The sequence below is a fragment of the Colobus angolensis genome, unplaced genomic scaffold, assembly GCF_000951035.1.
Source record: "Colobus angolensis palliatus isolate OR3802 unplaced genomic scaffold, Cang.pa_1.0 Scaffold83, whole genome shotgun sequence".
NCBI lineage: Eukaryota > Metazoa > Chordata > Mammalia > Primates > Cercopithecidae > Colobus > Colobus angolensis.
The window spans coordinates 2,681,793-2,705,467 of record NW_012122154.1 but is presented as its reverse complement, the minus strand read 5'-3'; the positions used below and the strand labels follow the sequence as shown (position 1 = coordinate 2,705,467).

At 41.1% G+C, this 23,675-nt stretch overlaps 1 long non-coding RNA gene across 1 annotated transcript; it reads right to left on the bottom strand.

Annotated features, from left to right (window-relative positions):
* Positions 1-13,229: 13,229 nt before the first annotated feature.
* On the bottom strand, positions 13,230-15,127 carry LOC105503087. Its single transcript, XR_001000433.1, has 3 exons — positions 15,022-15,127; positions 13,704-13,801; positions 13,230-13,548 (listed from the first exon to the last, which is right to left on the bottom strand). It is a non-coding gene; the product is annotated as an uncharacterized LOC105503087 (long non-coding RNA).
* Between the last annotated feature and the right edge of the window lie 8,548 nt (positions 15,128-23,675).

Genomic DNA, 23,675 nt, shown 5'->3' with positions numbered 1-23,675 from the left:
GTAGCTAACGTCTGAGAAAAATTGAGAAGTTTTTAGGTAGATCATTTAAATATGCTTTTCTTTCTGATTGAATTCTAGTCTGATAAAAGGAGAGCAACCTCCTTTTTGAGTCACATTTCAAGAAATGAAAAGATGATGCTGATACTTCCTGCCTTCGTTTTAAAGCTAAAAGAGGATTTGTATCTACTTCTGATAACTAGTGTTACAACTGGAGTGATTTTACAGATTCTGAACCCTCCTGAGTTCCCTTTGTGCTTCACGGTTTTTTGTCCCTTTGTACTTTAGACTGTTTCCATTCATGTCTTCTAGTCACTTCACTGGTTTAACAGTGTCTTTTTGAAAGACAGATACTGTATAAATCCAGTACTATGAGGTGCCTGGAGTAGTCAAATTCATAGAGACAGAAAGTAGAATGGGAGTTGCCAGTGGTTGAAGGGTTGGGGATAGACAGTTGTTGCTTACTGGGCATAGAATTTAGTTTTGCAATATGAAAAGAGTTTGGGACATTGGCCGCACAACAATGTCAGTGCATTTAAGACTACTGAACTGTAAACTTATAAATGATTAAGATGATGTTTATGTTATATGTATTTTACCACCATTTTAAAAAAGTCTTAAAAAACAGATGCTTCCAGAAATATTTTGTATCCTCCTTAGCTTTAAACTTAAGTAGCTGACTTTTGTTTATTTCAGAATTTCTTCCTTATTTTGCCAGTCTCTGTTAAACTATGTGCATACCTTAATCTTTATATTCAATCATTTGTTAAACAATGTTCTCCTTTTAATTCTTCCTTAAATTGTATTTGATTGGGACACATGATTAAATAAGTGATGATTCCCTTTACCATGTAGCTCTTATGTGGCTTTTGTGCTCTACCTGTACTGTTTTCGCAGGAGTGTGATGTTACTCTTCTTCATATTTAGGGTGACATGTCTCCAAGGGGTACAAAGTGTACAAACTTTTAAATTGTTAAGCTGGGAGTAATTTTTATAACGCCCTTCTAAAGTAGCTAAAAAATGCACCACACATAATGTGTTGGTCATCCTGCCTCGCCCATCCCTAAAGCTATGAAACCAAAGAAACTTAAAGCCTAATGATTAAATGGTATGCAAATACTGGCAATGGGAGGAACAGTCACAGAGTTTTTCTCCCTTTCAAAACTTTGAAATGTAATATTTCCATTTTCATAAAGACTTGCATTTGGCTGAAAGCATGTTTAAATCCCAGTTCCTTGGGAGGCTGAAGCAGGAGAATTGCTTGAACCCGGTGGGTGGAGGTTGCAGTGAGCCGTGATTGGGCCACTGCACTACAGCCCGGGCAACAGTGCGAGACTCCATCTTAAAAAAAAAAAAAAAAGAAAAAAGAGAGAGAGAGAGATAGATTGAATCTTAGGTGTGTCTGGGCTCCCAGTTCAAATTTTGAATAGTTTGTGATTAGAAGTTTATTTTTACCTGTAAAGAATCATATAAAAGCTATATTTCCTTATAGAATATGATTTCAGTAATAAGTGCAGAATGATTTGCAGATAATAACCATCAATTTGTGTGTGTGGGATAGATTACTAGTATTTAAATATTTTTCAGATTAATATATTGCAGGCTTTTAGACTAGTAGGAAAACCAAATACTGAAATGCATGGCCTATGGCTCCTGATGGATCTTTACAGACCTGAGAAGAGAACTTGGGGTTTCTATCTTCTGTTCATTCGAGAAAATATTCTGTTGTGTGTTTTTCAGGTAGAAGCATCAGATCAGAGTAGTTAAGGGAAGTTGCTGGGTTTAGAGTATTTGTTGAATGTTGACAAAACTTTCTGTGGCAGACAGGAAAAAAGAAGGGAAAGTATATATTTAAAAAAATTTTAACTTTTAACTTTTGTGGGTGCGTAGTAGGTATATAGATTTATGGGATACATGAGATATTTTGATATAGGTGTACATATCCCATCAGGGTAAATGGGGTACCCATCACCTCAAGCACTTCTCCTTTGTGTTACAAACATTCCAATTATACTATTTTTTAGTTATTATAAATTATACAAGTAAATTATTATTGACTATAGTCACTCTGTTATGCTATGAGATATTAGGTCTTATTCATTTTTTTCTAACTATTTTTTGTACCCATCAAGCGTCCTCACTTTCCCCTTCCTCCCCCATTTCCCTTCCCAGCGTCTGATAATCATCATTCTACTCTCTATCTTCATGAGTTCAATTGTTTTAATTTTTAACTCCCACAAGTAAGTGAGAATACACAGTTTGTCTTTCTGTGCTTGGCTTATTTCACTTAACACAATGACCTCTGGTTTCATCTCTGTTGTTGCAAATGACAGGATCTCATTCTTTTCATGCCTGAATAGTACTCCACTGTGTATATGTGCCACTTTTTTTTTTTTTTAGACAGGTTTTACTCTTGTCGTCCAGACTTGAGTGCAATAGTGCGATCTCAGCTCACTGCAACCTCCACCTCCTGTGTTCAAGCTGCCTCAGCTCCTGCCTCAGCTTCCCGAGTAGCTGGGATTACAGGCGCCCACCATCACGCCAAGCTAATTTTTATATTTTTAGTAGAGACAGGGTTTCACCACATTGGCCAGGCTGATCTCGAACTGCTGACCTCATGATCCGCCTCCTCGGCCTCCCAAAGTGCTGGGATTACAGGCGTGAGCCACCGCGCCTCGACTGTGCCACTTTTTCTTTATCCATTCTACTGTTGACGGATGCTTAGGTTGCTTCTAAATCTTGGCTATTGTGAATAGTGCTGTAATAAGCATGGGAGTGCAGATATCTCTTTAATACACCGATTTTCTTTCTTTTGCACACATCGGAAAGTATAGATTTAATGTGTGAACAGTCTCTTTGCAATGCCTTTGCAATGACAGATAGTAGATAGACAGTAAATATTCCTTGAATTAATAAGAACTAACATGGCCTGATTGTCTTCATGAACAACTTGGGTCGCTGATTACTTTAGTTCTTTACTATGTGTTGTGTTTTGTTTTCTGAATCTTTTTTTTTTTTTTGAGACGGAGTCTTGCTCTGTCGCCCAGGTTGGAGTGCAGTGGCGCTGTCTTGGCTCACTGCAAGCTCCGCTTCCGGGGTTTACACCATTCTCCTGCCTCAGCCTCCTGAGTAGCTGGGACTACAGGTGCCCGCCACCACGCCCGGCTAGTTTTTTGTATTTTTTAGTAGAGACGGGATTTCCCTGTGTTAGCCAAGATGGTCTTGATCTCCTGACCTTGTGATCTGCCTGCCTCTGCCAACCAAAGTGCTGGGATTACAGGCTTGAGCCACCGCACCCGGCCTGTTTTCTGAATCTTTATGCTCCACTTCTGGGTTAGTGATTCTCAGCGTGTGGTGGTGGAGAGCCGGGCTTGGCAGTAAGAGGAAATGTTGTTCGGGAAGAGGGCGGAAAGGTCAGGCAAGAGTCAACTGGGGACCTTGCTGTAGGGAATCATTGTTTGGGCCAGCTTCCAGCTGGTGCTTGCTGTAGGCACCGCCAGGCTCAACTACTTGGAAAAGAAAAAAGGTTTTGCAATAATAACATGACCAAGAACTCACTCCAGTAGATCTAGCACCACCCATGGATGGATTGGGTGTGCCATTGTCACACCCCAGAAATCCACCAATTCTGTGGCTGTTTCTCTTCCTGCACCAATTTCTCTCCTTCCTCATCACCCTCGTCCATTCTTTCTCTTCCTGGTTTCACTGAAATGTGTCTATTTGAAGGCTTTCTCTTCTCCATCAGGAAGCATCTGCTAGGTCATGCCATTTTGCCAGATTTTCTTCTGGGAGAAAAATCACCTGGCTTTGTTCTTGTATGTGAGTGCTTTAAAATCTCTAAATAACTCAATTCTCTACGTTTCCTGAAGATCATTCTGTGAGTTTATGGAGAGTTAAGATAATGGATGAGCGACTTTGCGGGGGTTGGGATGCTTTGTCCTCCAGGGTCCACAGTCAAGACAGTTTGAAGTAAGCACAGTTTTCAAGGATTGACTCTGCTTAAAAAGTCCTTCTGTGCCTTTCTTCATACCAGACAGACAGTAGTCATCTCTTCAGAGAATCCAAAAGCATGAACAACCCCGATCATAACTTGAGCAGTAGGGCCCAGCCCCCGTGCCTCTTGCCAATGCTAAGTCCATACACTGGGCCTTCCTGCTCTGTCTCTTTGAGCTTGACCCCTCAACCTCCTGCTGCCCTCTGATGTCAGAGAAGCTGCAAATCTTTGGTCAAGGAATCCAGGGCTTAAATAGTAGCTTCATAGCAAAAGAATGGCACGGTATTTTATATAAGATCATATTTTATATGATGGTATTTTATATGATAGGCTCAGAAGAAAGCTTCATCAGTCTCATGTCTCTTGTCCTCTGTCCACCAGAACTATACCACAACATTTGAGAACAGTTGATGTCTCTCGACCAAGCTACCGTGTCCTCATCTGTAAAATTATTATATTGGTCTATCCACTTTTCAGGTTCCCTTCTAGCTCTAATTTTTAGCAATCCAGTAATTAAATGTATTACTTCTCTGATTTAGAAAGTGTTTTATATTATAATCAGGAGGGATTTTCTTTTTTCTCTTCTTTTCCATTTTTTTTTCTTTTTTTGAGACAGAGTTTCGCTCTTGTTGCTCAGGCTGGAGTACAGTGGCATGATCTTGGCTCACTGTAACCTCTGCCTCCTGGGTTCAAGTAATTCTCCTGTCTCAGCCTCCTGAGTAGCTGGGACTACAGGCATGCACCACCACACCCGGCTAATTTTGTATTTTTAGTAGAGACAGGGTTTCTCCATGTTGGTCAGGCTGGTCTGGAACTCCCGACTTCAGGTGATCCGCCTGCCTCGGCCTCCCAAAGTGCTGGGATTACAGGTGTGAGCCACTGCACCCAGCCAGGAGGGATTTTCTTTACTAAGCATTAGCTGCAAAAGTTCACTGCTTATACTTGAGAACTGGGTAAAGTGGAAATTGTGCTTAGAGATCTCCTTAACTGGCCTCTATGTGTCTACTCCAAGGAAAGCGCTCATAAAGGCACCCAACTGAGGAAAGGGATACTCGCCTAGAAATTCTTTCAAGACAATGCTCTTGATCAGAGTTACAATTGGAACTAAACAATAAAAAAGACAACCAGAAAAATCTTTGTGAGTTGATACATTCTCTTAGATAACTGTGGTATAAAGGGAAATATATATTAATGATGAAAGTGTCTTTTGAATACTGATGAGATGGCTTGTGGCTAGGGGCCTCTCAATGGCTTCAGGATGAGTACTGGTCTCCAGAGAACCAAGGCTTAATTAGAAGCTTAGAACTTTCAGCCACATCTCCTAACCTTTGGGGAGGGAAGAGAGGCTGGGTATTGAGTTAATCACAAATAGCCAGACTCATGCCTATGTCATGAAACCTACATAACCCTTAAGTCAGGGGTCCCCAATCCCTGGGAATTGTATGAAGGAACCAGGCCACACAGCCAGAGGTGAGTGGAGGCTGCACAAGTATTTCCACCTGAGCTCCACCTCCTGTCAGATCAGCAGTGGCATTAGATTCTTATAGGAGCATGAACCCTGTTGTGAACCGCGCATGCGAGGGATCTAGGTTGTGGGCTCCTTCTGAGAATCTAAATGCCTGATGATCTGTCACTGTCTCCCATCACCCCCAGATGGGACTGTCTAGTTTCAGGAAAACAAACTCAGGGCTCCCACTGATTCTATGTTATGGTGAGTTGTATAATTATTTCATTTTATATTACAATGTAATAATAATAATAGAAATAAAGTATGTAATAAATGTAATGTGCTTGAATCGTCCCAAAACCATTCCACCCACCTGGTCTATGGAAAAATTGTTTTCCACAAAACCAGAGCCTGGTGCCAAAAAGGTTGGGGACTACTGCCTTAAATAATGGGGCTTCGAAAGCTTCTGGGTTGATGAACATGTGGAGGTACTGGGAGTATGGCATATGCAGAGAGGGCATGGAAGTTCTGTGCCTGTTCCCTCATATCCTGCCCTATTTATCCTTTCCATTTAAGTGTTCTTGAGTTGGATCCTTTATAATAAACTGGTAATAGTAGGCAATATGTTTTCCTGAGTCCCGTGAGCCATTCTAGAAATTATCCAAACTGAAGTGGGGAAGATTGTGGAAACCCCAAACTTTGTAACAAATTAGACGTGTGGGTAACCTGGCGTACAAGTCTGTTCTTGCACTGCTATAAATAAATAAATAAATACTTGAAACTGGGTAATCTATAAATTGGCTCACTGTTCTGTAGGGCGTACAGGAAGCATGATGCTGGCATCTGCTTTGCTTCTGGGGAGGCCTCAGGAAACTTACAATGATGGCAGAAGGAAAAGGAGAAGCAGACATGTCTTATATGGCCGGAGGAGGAGCAAGAGAGAGAGTGGGGAGATTCCACACACTTCTAAATAACCAGATCTCACAAAAACTCATTCACTGTCACACAGTACCAAGGTGGGGATGGTGTTAAACCATGAGAAGTGGCCCCCATGATTCAGTGACCTCCCACCAGGCCCCACTTGCAGCATTGGGGATTACATTTCAACATGATATTTGGTGGGGACACAGATCCAGACCACATCACCTGGAGACCTGATACTTGTGACTAGCATCTACAGTGAGGGCAGTCCTGTGAGACAGAGCTTTTCAACTTGCTGAGTCTCACACTAATTCCAGATAGTGTCAGAATTGAATTGAATGTTAGGATGCCCACTTGGGTATCACAGGAAAAAAAGAAGCCTTTTATGACTGTTGGATCAAATGTGACAAACCAGAAAGCAGTGAAAAAGTCCAGGCATGGTGGCTCATGCCTGTAATCCCAGTCCTTTGGGAGGCCAAGGCAGGAGGATCGCTTGAGCCTACGAATTTGAGGCTGCAGTGAGCTATGATTGTGCCACTGCACTCCTACCTGGTCTTTTGGGATATAGCTAACTTTGAACAATAAAGAAAATTTATAGCCTCTAATGGCTGCATTGTTAAAAAAGAAAGACCACAGATGAAGAGATTGAGTATAAAAATTTATTTTAAAGAACAGCAAGATAAACTAAAAAGTATAAAAATAAATTAGTAAAAATGAAGGCTGAAATTATTCAAACAGAAAAGAAAAAAATACATAAATACGTTGAAAAGCTGATACTTTTAGAGATCAATTAAATAGACAACCTCTTCATGAGACTGATTAGGAAAAGAGAGAGAGGTCCAAAACACACAAGGTTGGAAGTGGGAAAGAGACATAACTGGGTACAAAACAGATTAAAATAATTATAAGAGAATACCACATATAAGGCAATGGCAGCACTCTTGGAGACCTTTCTGGTAGGTAATCAAATTATTATTACCCAGTGGGTGATCTCTGTGCTCATCAGACCAGTCCTGGCAAGACTCACCCCAGGCACAGTGACAGGGATAGGCTGGGGTGCTCAGCCTACCTGCAGTGGCCCTGGGGCATGCTGGGAGAGAAGGGGCACAGGGCTTACCCTAGGAGGAGAGGGCCCTGGAGAAGCCATGGCAAAGCTGTGACTGGGATTGGGCAGAGCTGATCAGAGTCTGCAGATTTGAGCTGGGCATAAGACGCTGTGGGATTAGGACACAGGGGCCATCCATATTGTTACCAGAATGTGGAGAAGAGCCAGTAGGAATACTGTCTATGAAGCCAGATCTTTCCAGAAAGGGAGAAAAGGAACAGGACTCAGTTGTGATGTGGAGGCTGACTAGATGGAGTGAGGAGAAGGTCCCAGCAAGCAATTGTGCTTCTCTTTTGGTGCCTGTACCCTGGAGGGAGACAGAGAAACCAGGTGCCCAGGAAACCTTGGTTGAAGGGTGCCAGGTAAGCCCGTGTCCTTCCCACAGTGGCATTCAACAGCAAGTCCAGGACCTACCATTACCTTTCTGTGTGTAGAGTGGACACAAGCACATATTTCTAACGAGGACTAATGGATGATCTTTAGGTACAAACTTGTGACCCATTCATTGGAGGTGACTGGATGTTTCTAGAAGTACTTTTGATGTGACTGATCTTGGAGCAAGGCCTCAAATCACACCTTATTCTGTTCTTTTTATGTATCCAAATTTTACCACTTTTCAAGGGCTATCTCTTCTGGAACACTCTTCTGGAACACTCCAACCCTTAATTTACCAGTTTCTCCTTCTCCCCGCATAATTTTTTTTTTCTTATTATTCTTACAGTTTCTACCACATTACTTATCACTTGGTCCTTCTTGTATTTTTCTTTGACAATAAAAAAGGAGAGGCTGGGCGCAGTGGCTCATGCCTGTGATCCCAGCACTTTGGGAGGCCAAGGTGGGTGGATCATGAGGTCAGGAGATCGAGACCATCCTGGCTAACATGGTGAAACCCTGTTTCTACTGAAAATACAAAAAATTAGCCTGGTGTGGTGTCATGTGCCTGTAGTCCCAGCTATTCGGGAGGCTGAGGCAGGGGAATCGCTTGAACTGGGGAGGTGGAGGTTGCAGTGAGCTGAGATCTTGCCACTGTACTCCAGCCTGGGCGACAGAGCGAGACACCATCTCAAACAAAACAAAACAAAACAAAACAAAACAAAACGGAGAGTATTCATTTAAAAAAATTTAAACATACAGATGGTTTATCTTTAAAGATTTTTAAATTTTACAAGTTCTACAGTTTATTTCAGAAAAATGAGAAAATGTATGTAAACAAGCAGCAGGAAATAAAGATCACTCATAATTTCACTATCCCAAAATAGTCACTGTTAACATTTGGATGTATATTGGTTTTGCTTTTTTAAAAAAAAAAACAGGCCGGGCGCAGTGGCTCAAGCCTGTAATCCCAGCACTTTGGGAGGCCGAGACGGGCGGATCACAAGGTCAGGAGATCGAGACCATCCTGGCTAACCCGGTGAAACCCTGTCTCTACTAAAAAATACAAAAAACTAGCCGGGCGAGGTGGCGGGCGCCTGTAGTCCCAGCTACTTGGGAGGCTGAGGCCGGAGAATGGCATAAACCCGGGAGGTGGAGCTTGCAGTGAGCTGAGATCGGGCCACTGCACTCCAGCTTGGGCGACAGAGCGAGACTCTGTCTCAAAAAAAAAAAAAAAAAGTAAGTACAGTGATACGGTTTGGACCTGTGTTCCTATCCAAATCTCATGGTGAAATGTAATCCCTGATGCTGAAGGTGGGGCCTGGTAGAAGGTGATTGGGTCATTGCATGGGGGGCAGTTTCTCACAGTTTAACACCATCCCTCCCCCAGATGCTGTTATTGTGATCGTGAGTTCTTGTGAAATGTGGTTTTTTAAAGGTGTGTGGCACCTCCCTGCCCTTCTCCCTCCCATTCTGGTCATGTGAGACATACCAGCTTCCCCTCCACCTTCTGCCATGACTGTAAGTTTTCTGAGGATTCTCCAGAAGCAGAAGCTGCTATGCTTCCTGCACAGCCTGCAGAACCGTAAGCCAATTAAACTGTTTTCTTTTATAAATTAGCCAGTCTCGGATATTTCTTTATAGCAGTGTGAGAAGAGACTAACACATACAGTGTTAATATACCTGTAATTATGTTCTTATAAAAGCGGATCATACTGTACATATTGTCTTAAAACTCTGGTTTTTATTTCTCAATAGACAATTGACATCTTTTTAGGTCAATACATGAACTTGAACATTCTTAATGGCTGTGTGACAGTCCATTGATGGACTTTGATGGGTGTTTCATAACTTAGCCTATTGATTCTTCATTGTTGAATATTTTATTATAGCTAACATTTCACTATGATAAACAGCTGAGAGGAGTCTACATATATTAATAATGTAAGAATAAATTCCTAGAAATGAAACTGCTGGCTCTAAGGATATGCTCTTTTCTTAAAAAGGCCTTTGATACCTGTTGCTGAATTGTTTTCTTAAAGGTTTTGCTAGTTTACACTCCATCCAGCAAGGTATTAGTGACTTTTCCCTACACCCCTGCTAAAATAGGTATTTATTGTTATTAAACAAATTGGACCTGTTTTGATGCTGAACATGGCATCTCATTATTTTAATTTGCCTTTCTTTGATTACAAGAGATGTTGGACATCATCACTTTTTAATGTTTGTTGGCGATTCATATTTTATGAATTTCTTGTGTGTATCATGTATCCATTTCTTACTGATAGGATTGTCTCTGTTCCTGAGTTTATATATTGGGGACGTCAGCTCTTGGATGGCTGTATATGACAAGTGCAGTGAAAACCCTGGGTACCATGTGGCATTGCTGAAAATCTAGACTTAAAGTGATTGGCTGTTGGCTTCCATTCTACATGCAGCCCCAAAGAGGGTAGGCTAAAGTTCTTATCCTCTGGAGTGTTGGGGGGGATATATGGCAGGTGGGCAGGCGGATGGGGTGGCTAGGGAGAAGATGGGGAATGGGGAGGCTGAGGATGAATCAGGGCAACTGAACAGGCTGCCCATTCCGGGAACTGCTGCTTTCTTGGAAATTTGCAAATCCCCAAATCCTCTTGATTTTAGACAGATAAGACAGCAGACAGCAGGTGGTGCCAAACTGCAGCTAGGGCATAGTGATTTAAATCGTGCAGTCCACATCTGGACTCTGTGGTCTGGCTGCACAGGCTTCCCTTGGTGTTGGAGTAGGTTTTCACCGTACTTCACTAAATTTATTTTTTCTTTTGCTTCTTATTTCACATTATTTTCTTGATATAAATCTGTCCTCCTTTCCCTTCATGATGTTTTTGTTTTTGATGAAACAAGCCATCACCCTTCCCTGAATACATAATTAAAAAAATTTAAAGTCTGGAACAGTTTATTTTCTTTTATTTCTGCAATGTCTGTAGAATTTATTTTGGTGTGTGTGATATAACTATTCAACACCCCCCTTAGCCTCATCCCCATCCTGGCTTCCACCCCTTAGTTAGCTAGTTATTTCAGCAGCCTTTTTTGAATAATCTACTTGTCCACAACTGATTTGAAAATGTCATTCTTATATACAGATGGGCCTTTTTCTGGGGTGTTCATGCGTGTGTCAGTGGCACATTGTTCTAATCGCTATGAATAATACTTTTTTTTTTTTTTCTAACTTGTGTTTCCTGGAAACAGACTCTGAGATGGAGAGATGTGTGCAGAAGTTTGTTAGGGAGTTCTTTTGTAAGATAAACCTGTCAGCAGATGGGGATGACTGGCTGGGCATAGAGAGAGGCCAATGCAATGCTGTTTTAATGAAGGCTTCTGCTGATCCTTTGGGGGGCTGTGGATGGGGCTGGTCCTTCAGAGTTGTTCTAATTTGAGACAGGGGGGCCAGAACTTTGTATCCCCTATAAGCCAGTTACTGTCCCACGGGCACTCTCCTGAAGGGGCATAATCCTGGGGAAAGCAGAATCCTGTGAAGGTAGCTTTGAGCAGCCCATACGCCAGCAGCTGGAGCTGGATGCGTCTGCGTTGGGGAGTATCCACACTTCATGAATGTTTTGCTATCTGAAAGCTCAAGTCATTCCTCATCATCCCTCTTGTATTTTTTTTATTTTTATTTTTTTGAGACAGAGTCTCACTCTGTTGCCCAGGCTGGCGTGCCATAGTGCCATCTCAGTTCACTGCAGTCTTGATGTCCCGGGTTCAAGCAATTTTCCCACCTTAGCTTCCCAAGTAGCTGGAATCACAGGCATGCACCACTATGCCCAGTGCCTGGCTAATTTGCCCAGGCAGGTCTCAAACTTCTGGGCTCAAGGGATCTTCCCACCTTGGCCTTTCAAAGTGTTGCGATTTCAGGTGTGAGCCACTGCACCCAGCCCTGATTCCTCTTTTTGAAAACACATGAAGTCTTCATTTTCGTTTATATTAGCATTGCCTTTACAGGTAGACGGTAGGTTTTTAAGGCCGGCACCATCTTAATATGTGTGTATTTTTGACACAAGAAAGCTGGAAAACTGCAACCCTATCAGATATTTCATAATTTTTTTGGAATGGTTTTGGACTACATGAAATAATGGATTTCAAGAGTCAGTGTGAAACTACAGTGAGATACCACTTAATATCCCCTAGGATTGCTGTAATTTAAAAAATAATTAACAAGTGTTGGTGAGGATGTGAAGCAATTGGAACCCTCTTACACTGCTGGTAGAAATGTAAAATAGTGCAGCCACTCTGGAAAATAGTTGGGTGGTTCTTCAAAAGTTAAACACAGGGCTAAGATATGACCCAACCATTCCACTCTAAGGTATAGTACTGGTAGAAATGAAAACATATGTCTACACAAAAATTTGTGTGTGAATGTTCATAGCAGCATTATTCATAATAGCCAAATATCATAAATAACCTAAATGCTCATCATCCGATGAATGGATAAATAAAATATGGTATATCCATACACTGGAACATTATTCAGCAATAAAAAAGAATGAAGTACAGATACATGCTACAATATGGGTGAATGTTGAAGACATCTTGCTAAGTGAAAGAAGCCAAACACAAAGACCACGTATCGTGTCATATGATTCCATTTATGTGAAGAGTCTACAATAGGTAAATATATAGGAGAGAAGATGCATTACTGGTTGCCTAAGGCTAGGGGTGGGAGTTTGTTGGGGGAAAATGAGGAATGACTGCTCATGGATATGGGATTTCTTTTTGAGGTGATAAAAATGTTCTAAAGTTGATTGAGGTGATAATTGTACCATCAGTGACTGTGCTGCAAACCACTGAATTGTGCACTTTAAATGTGTGAGTGGGGCTGGGTGTGGTGGCTTATGCCTGTAATCTCAGCACTTTGGGAGGCCAAGGCAGGTGGATCACTTGAGGTCAGGAGTTCGAGACCAGCCTGGCCAACATGGCGAAACCCTGTCTGTTCTAACGATACAAAAAAAAATTAGCCAGGCGTGGTAGTGTGCTCCTGTAATCCCAGCTTTTTAGGAGACTGAGGCAGGAGAATAGGTTGAACCTAGGAGGTGGAGGTTGCAGTGAACCAAGATTGTGCCACTGCACTCTAGTCTGGGCGACACAGTGAGACTCCATCTCAAAAAAAAAAAAAAAGGGTGAATTTTATGGTATGTAAATTATAGTTCAATAAAGCTGCTGATACATAAGTTAATTAATAAATAAGGATCATGTTGTGATGAACCAAGATTGTGCCACTGCACTCTAGTCTGGGCGACACAGTGAGACTCCATCTCAAAAAAAAAAAAAAAGGGTGAATTTTATGGTATAGGAATTATATCTCAATAAAGCTGTTATAAGACAAGTCAGTGTGAAACAAAAGAACAAAGATTCATGTAGTTGATTTGCAACAGGCAGAAAGTTTATTGACACAGAATGATTAAGAAGGAAAACACATTTTGCAATTTAAAGACAAAACCAAACCAATATGACAAAATAATCTGAAAAACAATTACAGGAGTAGCTGCAGCTCTGTGGCCACAGGTTTGTTGCAGTGCTTCACCACGCCTTTGTTAGTGTCATCATTTACATCCTGGGGACAGGACTCAGCTGCCTGCATCTTACTCTTGAATTTTACATCAGAAACATTGTTGACTTGAGATGAAATTAGTTGGTCATTATCCTTCACCAGCCTGGTTCCTCTGCTTTTATGTGAATCTAAAAGAGAAACAGGGAGAGTTTTAGAACTGGAAATGTAAAGGTTGGTTCACAAGTCACGCTTTAAAGTGAATTACTGTAGCCCAGATTTTTGGGGGTAAGGAAAGCACACTTTATTCATGATGGATGCTCACTAAGTAAGCAGGAAGTATTACTTTAAAAAGCGACTCTTCCCCTTGATTGAGCTGTGCTGATTCTTCCTCTGGAGTCCACAGAGAATGAGCCTTTAGGTGCAGCTTCTCTGGCCTCGGAACTACTGACAAATAAAAGAAATGGTTGGCCAAAAACTCTAAAGAAGCAGACATATTTTCTTTCTAAGTGGAATGAGTGTTGGTGAGGATGTGAAGAAATTGGAACCCTCCTACGCTGCTGGTAGGAATGCAAAATAGTGGAGTCACTATGGAAAATAGTCTAGCAGTTCCTCAAAGGTTAAATACAGGGCTGACATATGACCCAACCATTCCACTCTAAGGTATATACCCAGTAGAAATGAAAACATATGCCCACACAAAAGTTGTATGTGAATGCTGGCATTATTAACAATGCCAGCTGGGCATTATTAATAGCATGCTGGGTAAATGGCTCATATCTGCAATCCAAGCACTTTGGGAGGCTGAGGCAGGAGGATTAAGTGAGACCAGGAGTTTGAGAACAGCCTGGGCAACACAGTAAGACTATGTCTCTACCAAAAGTAAAAACAATTAGACCAGACACGGTGGCTCACACCTGTAATCCCGGCACTTTGGGAGGCCGAAGTGGGTGGATCATGAGGTCAAGAGATTGAGACCATCCTGGCCAACATGGTGAAACTCCGTCTCTACTAAAAATACAAAAATTAGCCAGGCATGGTGGCGGGTGCCTGTAGTCCCAGCTACTCGGGAGGCTAAGGCAGGAGAATCACTTGAACACGGGAGGCAGAGGTTGTAGTGAGCCGAGATTGCGCCACTGCACTCCAGCCTGGTGACAGAGCGAGACTCCGTCTCAAAAAAAAAAAAAAAATTAGCCAGGCGTCGTGGTTCATGTTTGTAGTCCCCATACTCAGGAGGCTGATGTGGGAGGATCATTTGGGCCTGGGAGGTCGAAGCTCTAGTGAGCTGTAATCACACCACTGCACTCTAGCGTGGGCAACAGAGTGAGACCCTGTCTCAGAAATGACTGCAGTTATCTAGGAGATACAAAAAAACTAATGAACACCTTAAAGAATAACATGTAATTTATTATTTGCATTTAATTATCAAGATATAGTTGCAGAAAAATTGTAAAGGAACTAATGCCCAGTGTGAATTACATTCTAAATAAATCTAGAGTGATACCATGGACAGTTGTGTTTTTTTTCTTTTCTTTTTTCTACTAGCTTTTCAGATTGTACTTGATTTGAAACTTGCTGAGACTGTAAATCTCAGTCTCTGAATCAAATTTCTTCATTTTTAAGAAAGTGATTTTAACAACAAAATCAAAGTATCGGTGACTCACCCTTCCTCTCCACCGAGCAAGCGGTGGTAGGTCTCGATCTCCACCTCCAGGCGTGTCTTGATGTCCAGCAGTTGTGCATACTCTGTGTTCTGGTATTCAGTCTCGCCCCGGATCTGGCAGATCTGCTCCTCCAGGACGCTGATATGCATCTTAATTTCTGACAGCTGAGCCACATAGCCAGCTTCTGTGTCAGCCAGGGTTCCTTCTAGGGAGCTTTGCTACAAATGCACATGAAAATTGAAGCATTGTCAGAATAACTCCTCGGTATTCAACATATGAATTCTGAAACATATATTTTGTATGGTGAGGGTGTCTCCAAATGAACCACTTAATAGAGATTTACCTTTGATAATTAATATCCAATAATAGTAACGATAGCAAATATTAATCAGAGAGTGCTACTGTAACTATATAGCACTTCCTACTCACTATTAGGCACCGTTCAAAGTATTTTATAAATACTGACTCATTTAATTCTCATAACAACCTTATGAGATAGGTACTATTATTCCTGTTTACAAAAGCCAGTGTTTTGCCAGCATGCCTCAGTGTCTGCGAAACAATTTTTTAAAACTATAGAAGAAAATTGAGTGAGTGTCCCTTTCCCACCTACCATGGCCAAGACAGACTGCAGTTCATGGTGCAGGGACTGGTGGACTCGTTTCAGCTCCATTATCTCACTCTTGGCCAAGCTAACTGCTTCAGCATCCGTGGAGATCTGTGTCTGCAGGGATCACTTTGCAAGCATGAAATCAACAAAGTACAGTGAAATCAAAGAAGCTACAATTACTCTGCCTGGCTTTCTATCTTCTCTCACTTTACCAGGTTAATGTTCGGGTTAGGATTAGGGTTGAGCTACCTGCTTGTTGAACCAGTCCTCAGCCTCCCTAAGGTTTTGCTCAGCCAGTTCCTCTTACTATTGCCTCATGCAGTTCAGCCGCTTGGTTAGATCTGCCCCTGGGGCCGAGTTCATTTCTACAGTCACGTCCCCACTGAACTGTCTCTGCAAAGTGTTCCTTTCTTGGTGGAGAGGAAATGCAAAAGTCATAGTAGCAAAAATCCTTTGAGGTTGGGGACCTTGCTGAATGGTGATGGGAAGTCCCTTGATGGATTTCTTTCTCCGACCTCCTTGGGGTTGTTCTTGAGATAAGGCAGGTCTTCTGCTAGGCTTTTGGACTGTATTTTAAGGTCTCATGTGGTCACATTCAGCTCACTGAGTACCTTTTGCGGGCCATTTACATAGGCTTTAACCGACCGGCATAGACAGAGCTCATTTTCATACCTTAGGAGATCTTTGGAATATGATAGTTGAATTAGATTAACTACTTTGAGAAGCTTTATTTTAAAAAGGACTTGCCTACTGACATCCAGCTCAAGTTGAAATTCTTTCAAAATATTTAAACAAAGACTATGAAATCATTTTTATTTCTTAATTAATTAATTTCAAAAAGGAGTCTTGCTCTGTCCCCCAGGCTGGAGTGCAATGGCATGATCTCGGCTCACTGCAACCTCCACCTCCTGGGTTCAAGTGATTCTCCTGCCTCAGCCTCCCAAGTAGCTGGGATTACAGGTGCCTGCCACCATGCCTGGCTAATTTTTTGTATTTTTAGTAGAGATGGGGTTTTGCCATGTTGACCAGACTGGTCTCAGGTGACCTCCTGACCTCAGGTGATCCACCCTCCTCAGCCTCCCAAAGTGCTGGGATTGCAGGCGTGAGCTACCATGCCTGGCCTGAAATCATTTTTTAAAATTCCAATTTTGTAATCTCTTGTCATTAAATACACATTAAAATTGGCCTTTTTTCCTTCAGTGTAGATATTTTATACTAATATATTATTTATCTGATACTTGGATCTAATTGCCTTTATATACATTTTATGTTAAAAGTAAAAACGTAAGTCTTATTTTTTGTCATGGTAACAATTGTTATTTTGAAACCAATTCACTTCATTTTGAAGTCATCTGCATCTGCTGCAAGTCCAGCTTTGTCAATTGGGGAAGTCACGCTGGCATTATTAATCGTGGCTGCAATGATCTAGGAGACGCAGTAAACCTAATGAACATTTAAATGAGTAACATGTCATTGCTGATTTGCCTTTGACTGTTAAGAGATAGTTGCAGAAAAATTTTTTAGTAACTAATGTCCAGTGTGAATTACATTCTAAATAAATCTAGAGTGACATCATGGAACGTTTTTTGTTTCTTTTCTCTCTCTTTTTACCAAATACGTATCTGAAAGATTCTACATGGAACAATTGAGCAAAAAATAAAAGAACAATTTCATATTGTCCTAAAATTTAATAAACAAGTACAAAAGAGGTACTGTCACTGAGTTTCTCACCTGGTTCCTGGGATCTTCAATTATTGGATAGTATTTACTGCAATCTCTTCTAGATCCACTGTCTCCAGACTCAGGCCCAAATTTGTCACACCATTCCTTGATTTTGTGTTGGCCTCCTCCAGGGCTCTGACATTGTCTAGGTAATTGGCTAGGCCGTCACTGAGGTTCTGCATGGTTTGCTTTTCCCCTCCAGGGAAAAGCCCTCTGTTGCCACCACCACCTCCCGCAGAAGCCTCCACTAGCACCACCACCTAATCCAGAACTCCCGCAGAATCCAGAGATCCTACTGAAGCTAGAACCACCTCCTACAGAGCAGTTATCAAATCCCCCACTAAAGCTACCTCCAAAGCCACTACTAGGCCTCCTCACTCAGGCCATAGCTGCCGGCTCCTCTTTGGAAGCCCCAGACAGTGCTGCCCCCCAGACCACATCTGCCTCTACTGCTGAAGCTGCTTCCACCAGCAGACAGCCTGGCCAAGCTGCTGCCTCCAGCCCTGGAGGAGCAGACACGGGAAGAGTAAGACATGATGCTCCTGAAAATGTTGAGCTTATCTAGGTGTGAGAGATGGAAGTGAAACGTGTACTGATTTGGACTCCTTTGGTCTTTATGTACACAGTTTTTATGGCATTCATTTCACTTGGCTCTGTCCTTGTTTCACGTTTCCAACCCATTCTGGGTTAATTTATTTTGAGTTAACCTCTCCCTACTGGGCCAATTAATATTTGAAAAATTGGGTAAACATGGAGTGAGATTAGATTGGTTATTATTTCATTAGAATTCATTAGTGCTGTACAATCCATTATTTCCTGGCAATCATTTTTTCACCTCCCTAGACTTCTGTAGTTGGCAAATCGTACATTTCTCTAGGTCCCTTAAACTCATACATACTTCCTTTGTAATTCTGGGAAGATTATTATACCAGATTCCAGTGTTAGTCACAATTCAAATACTCAGGAGTGGTTTGTCAGGAAATATTTCTTTCTTTTTTAATCCAATAATAATGATGAGTAGCTTCATATTCCCTTAACAATTTTTGGGAGCAAATTGAGCACTGTAACTATTCTTGCAGAAAGAAAGCCTGACTTTACTAATTTATGAGGATTGGTTTGGAGAGCACACATTGTTGATAAGGGTGAGGTTGTTAGTGAAGTGTCATTGGATTATTCTATGCAAGACTTTTGTGCAATAATAATGTTTCTTTTTAGCCTCCTGATTCAACAGTCAAGGGAATTGTTCCTCTTACTTAAGTCTATTAGTTTTGGCCTATCCCTAAGGATTTTAAAAACATCATTCTGATCTTGTAGCCATAGTTGTCATTAAAAAAGTTCAAAGATAAGAGCCCACTTTCCTCATTAATTATGGATGTCTACGATGTTTTATTTTACTCTGAAGAGGTAAGCCTATAATACTTAACTCTGCCAGCTACATAGGTGAAAAGGTGATTTCAATGTTTTAAATGGAATACTATAGAAAACTGAATTTACTGAGGTGGATAACAAGCGCCTACACTTTGTGTGTCTTGGGCTTTCCTACATATACTGATGGAGGGACCCAGCAACCCTGTGTGGTAGGCACGTCTTCTCTCCCTCTCTCTCTCTTTTCAAATCTATTTTCAGTTTTTAGGTGGTCTTTTCCAATGTGTAGAGTTTAATATCATCCACATGCTGACAACTCCCACATGTATATCACCAGTCCAGATTTCTCCTGGAAATGCAGATTGGCAAACGCAGCTACCTACTTGACATTAACACTTGGGTTACTTAATCAGCATTTCAAACTCAACGTGTCCAATAATGAGCTCCTAAAATTTTGTCCCCTCCTCTTCAACTCAATAGCTTCTGCAGTCTTCCCCATCTGGGTTAATGACAGCTCTTTCCACTAGCTGGTTAGGCCAAAAACTTGGTGTTGCCATCGTCTCTGGTCAGGAGTACTATAGTAGCCTTCTTCTTCTTCTTCTTTTTTGTTTTTAGATGGAGTCTGGTTCTATTGCCCACGCTGGAGTACATGGCGTGATCGTGGCTCACTGCAATCTCTGCCTCCTGGGTTCAAGCGATTCTCCTGCCTCAGCCTCCCGAGTAGCTGGGATTACAGGCATGCGCCACCATCCCCGGCTAATTTTTGTATTTTTGGTAGAGATGAGGTTTCACCATGTTGACCAGGCTGATCTTGAACTCTTGGCCTTAGGTGGTCTGCCCGCCTTGGCCTCCCAAAGTGCTGGGATTATAGGTATGAGCCACTGCACCTGGCTATAGTAGCCTTCTAACTTACCTGTCTGCTCTTGACCTTGCCCCCAAGCTCCTTTCAACACAGCAGAGTGAGCCCACCTGAAAGCCATGCAACTCTGTAAAACTTACTAGAGGCTTCCCATCTTGCGCAGAACAAAAGCCCAAGTTCTCCCTATACGACATGTGTTGTCTGGCCTCCAGTGTCTCCCATATCAGCTCCTACCTCTCTTGCCCTCCTCGCTCATTCAACACTAGTTCCTCAAGCACTCCAGGTCTCAAGGTCTTTGTGTTTGCTTTGCCTGGAAAGCTCTTCCCTCAGATACCTGCAGGGTTTAGCTCCCTCATTTCCTTCAGGTCTTTACTCAAGTCCACTTTGGAATAGTAAGGGCTTTCCAAGAGAATGTATCTAAAATTCTGCCCTCAGTCTTCTGCTAGTTCACATCTCTCTGGTATTTAACATTCCCCTTTCATACTTTTTCTCTTTGACATTTATCAGTAACCCACTATATCTTTCATTTATTTATCTTGTCCGTTGTCTTCCCTAGCCTACACTAGAATGTAAGCTCTAAGCACTTTTTGGGGTTCTGTTTTGTTTACCCAAGAATCCCCAGTACCAAGAACAGTGACTTGCATGTAGTAGGTGCTCAACATATATTTTTTTGAGTGAGTGAATGAATGAATAATTAAGTAGAAGCTGTGACAGACACAGAGATGACAGACATACATATGCTCAGATCTCCTTTCAAGAAAGGACTCGCTGCCAGCTGCGAGGGTTATTCATTCGTGCAGGGTTCCCTGATCCCTATTCTTGCAACTGACTCTGGCTGATATGGTTTGGCTGTGTCCCCACCCAAATGTCATTTTGAATTGTAGTTCCCATAATCCCCACGTGTCACAGGAGGGACTTAGTGGGAGGTGATTTAATCATGGGGGCTGTTACCCTCATGCTGTTCTTGTGATGGTGAGTGAGTTCTCATGAGATCTGACGGTTTTATATGAGGTTCCCCCTCTTTTGCTCAGCACTTCTTGCTGCCACCACGTGAAGAAGGACATGTTTGCTTCCCATTCCACCAAGATTGTAAGTTTCCTGAGGTCTCCCCAGCCATGCTGAACTGTGAGTCGATTAAATCTCTTTCCTTTATAAATCACCCAATCTCAGGTATGTCTTTATTAGCAGGGTGAGAGTGAACCAATACACTGGCCAATGACTCAGCAAGACAGTGGCAGCCAAGGGCATCCTCTTCTTGGGGTGGCCACCAGCCAATGTCTGACTAATGGGTTTGGATGGAGCCTAGCCATTTTTCCAACACAAGGCTTCACTAACACTTGATATATCATCAGGGGCCACTGGACCCAATTTAATTTTTGACTGTCTTTTTAAAGCAGTTCTAACTCTTTGTAAGGACTGATATTTTGTGACTTATATTCTTATTAGTCTTCCAAAGAACAAAGAGAAAATTTACTTATTTTTAAAAAAATAGGATAAAGTTTATTGTATCTTATAATTGCCATAAAGATTCACTGGATTCCTTCATAAATCTAAGTCACATTTATGAGATCTTAATGGTTTTATTTTTTCTATATCTTGAAACATTTTGCTATTTCATTATCCTAAAAGTTATTTCATCTTCACTAATCAGTTATTCCTAACTATGCTAAAAAAAGGCTAAAATAAGAAAATGAAAGAATTATGGAATCACCTGGAAGGATGATACAACAATGAAATAAATAATCATTATTCCATCATCAGTTTTCTCAATGCATTGCCCAAAGTGTTATATCACTTTTCAAGAAGGTATAAGGAAAGTATGGTGATCCCAGCTTTGAGCCTCTGTCTTTTTTTTTTTTGAATTATAATTGAACAATATTGAAAATTTAGTTTTAGATTTTCTGCCCATAATGGCAGAGAAGAAAACTGAGGAATATGTTTGACAATTATTAGAAAAATCGGAAAATGATGCAAAGGAGAAATAGCAGCACTTTAGACTCTAAAGAGAATGGTGAAGATTGCTTAAGCAGATCTTGGACTATGAATGTCCAGATGATGATATTCTAGAATGATTTTCTCTATATCAAGATTTGAAGAGTAATTTATTTATGGTTTGACTGTGTCCCCACCCAAATCTTATCTTGAATTGTGGCTCCTATAATCCCCACATGCCATGGGAGGGACCTGGTAGGAGGTAATTGAATCAGGGGGGCAGTTTTTTCCCTTGCTGTTCTTATGATAGTGAATAAATCTCATAAGATCTGAGGGTTTGATAAAGGGCAGTTCCTCTGCACACTCTCCCTTGTCTGCCTCCACTTAAGATGTGCCTTTTCTCCTCCTTCACCTTCTACCATGATTGTGAGGCTTCCCCAGCCATGCGGAAATGTGAGTCCATTAAACCTCTTTTTAAAATAAATTACCCAGTCTCTGGTATGTCTTTATTAGCTTGAGAACAGACTAATGCATCATCTATACTCATTCAACAGAACGAATTTCATCATACAATATTTTGCCACTAGTTCCTGGGCCATTCCATTTTGCTGAAAGAAGGTGGGCAGGATTCTTTCATTTTTTATGATGTTTGTTACCAAAATGTATGAGGTACCGTTTGTAAGTGCACAGGTGATAAAGGCAGATCTGTATACAAAGGTTGATTGGGAGGAAACAGGTAATGTAGAAATAAAAAGTATTATATTGATTATACAATTGATGTTTATAAATATAAAAGTGAAAATGTTTTGCATTTTCACTTTTATATTTTATATTTTATAAGAGAGGAGCAAAGAGGGTGGCTCCTCTCTTAAAAAATCTTGTGAGCTATCAAAGTTCTCAAACTTATTGCATTTTGTTGCTGCTAGTGCAAGAGTTGAAAGTGATGATGAGCTAGAACCTATTACAGATGCATTTGAAATCTGGAATCCATAAATACAGAATCGGTATGTTCCAGGGGCATGTGTGACATGCATTCAAAGGATGTTGCCCATTTTAGGTATATATACTTCCAAAACCACAAAATTATAGAATAAACTTTTGGGTTTTCTATGTTTTAGTTTATATTAACATTTTAAATAAATTCATTTTGTGCTATCTTTTAAATCTTCTGTATGTTATTTGTAAAAGTCACTTGAAATTATAAAATATAAAATGGGCCTATCTGATGCAGTTGATAAATGGTGATGACTTATTTCTGGGGCATGCAAGGGACTAATGGGCAGTCTTTGCTCCAGAACTCTCACGGGGCTGACGGAGACTTTGGTCTGTATCAGTCTGCTAACTATCCCCCAAAAGACTAAAAGCCTGCCTGGTCTTTGCTTTCTCCCTTTTCCTTTTGTAAGTATTACTTTCAGTCCTCAAACTCAGTCTCAGCATTTACTTCCTGAGAGCCAACCTGCAACAAAACTCCAAGAAATAAAGTGACTTCCCCAGGGCCAGATATCTGGGCCAGATTCCCTTCCCCTTCCCTTCTCTTCTTTCGTTCTTTCTTTTTCTTTCTCCCTTTCTTTCTCTCTTTCTCTCTCTCTTCTTATGAGTCTATGCACTCATATTATTTGCAGAAGTCTGCCCAGATTTGGGATCAGAACTAGTAGAGTCCTCTAGTGGTAGAACCCTACTTGTTACCATGAAGCCTTAAGCTAGAAACTTCGATTTCTTGAACCATAGTTTTTTCACCTGTAAAATTAAGGATAAAAGTTCCTGCCCTACAAATGGCATAGGATTATCACATCAAATGTGAGAGCGCACAAGTGCTCTGTAAATTGTAATTCCATATTCACACATAAGGTTTGATCATTTTTATTGTTGTTTTCTTGCATTTGTACTGTATTATTTATTCCACAAGACCATATATTTCTAAACCAGAAGGTCAGCTTAACTTCACCTATTGAAAGGCCCGTCATAGTCCTCACCATTTTTCTATGTACACTTGGTGTTCCATTTGATGTCTTTTCTAAGGGGTTTATCTTTGAAATTTTTATATATAATTATTTACAAAAAACGATGTAGACCCTATCTATGGCTTCTTTCTGATTTAAGTTTGAGGTTGTAATCAGCTGCTCTCACATACCTTAGCTATTAGGGATTGTAGTTCAGTGTCATGGG